This window comes from Penaeus monodon, chromosome 6 (assembly GCF_015228065.2).
Source record: "Penaeus monodon isolate SGIC_2016 chromosome 6, NSTDA_Pmon_1, whole genome shotgun sequence".
Taxonomy (NCBI): domain Eukaryota; kingdom Metazoa; phylum Arthropoda; class Malacostraca; order Decapoda; family Penaeidae; genus Penaeus; species Penaeus monodon.
Genome location: NC_051391.1, coordinates 46,157,683 through 46,158,814, shown reverse-complemented (window position 1 = coordinate 46,158,814; position 1,132 = coordinate 46,157,683).

Below are 1,132 nucleotides of genomic sequence, written 5' to 3'. Positions count from 1 at the left end.
AGACCAAAAGCAATATAAGTGATTGAAATTAATGTTAAAAAGGGTTAATTGGCTTCGTTACAGATCAGTGGCCTTTGTAGGATGTGGCCACCCTGTAACGAGTCGACGTAATTATTCCCGTACAGTGGTGTGGCACTGATCAAAGACATGCAAGGCAAATGTGCTCTTAGGAACTGAAAATCATTACTGCAACTACAAATAGGATCTGATACTCCAAAAAGCAAATAATCCTAAAGTAGGTGCTATACTTGAGTGTGTATATGACCCGCACTGCTATTAGGAGTGCATTCCAAGAGCATATGATGCCAGTAACACACCAGTCATCTCTAGAGGCATTAACTTGTAGTATTAAGCAAAGTCACAAGCAGGAATTCAAATATAACACCTAAGTGTAATACTACAAACAGTGCTAAAAAACACTGGATGGAACATACCTGCATTCTTGCTGGAAGAGTCCTGTATGTCCCATTGAAATTGGCAAGCTCCATTAGCTGTCCTTCTTGAGTTCATCTTCACCATCAGCCTATAATATTATACTTTGTAATGAAAAACTGCCAACAGAATTTTCTAAAAATATAAACACACGCAGAAACACCTTCAAAAACTGATCAGACTGGTCAGAAACCAACATTTTAAAAGTAACGAAAGGAAAGAAAAGGAAAAGAGAAAAAAGCACATAAAATAAATAAAAAAACTAGTATATCAGATTATAAATAAAATACATAAATATATAAATAAATAGATAAAATAAAATTATATATAAAAAATCTATATATCATATATTATAACACACACACACACACACACACACACACCCACACACACACACACACACACCACCACACACACACACACACACACACACACACACCCCAGTACACAACACACACACACACACCAGTACCACACACACACACACACACACACACACAACACACACACCCCCACACAAAACACCAAACAAACACACACACAAACACACACACACACACACACACACACACACACAACACACACACACACACACAAAACATATATAAACCAGTCAAATAACCGATAAATATCTAAACTTACTGATGGACAAGCAGCTTTCGGATCTCTTCAATTGCCGCTGAATTTTAAGCTTGGTAGT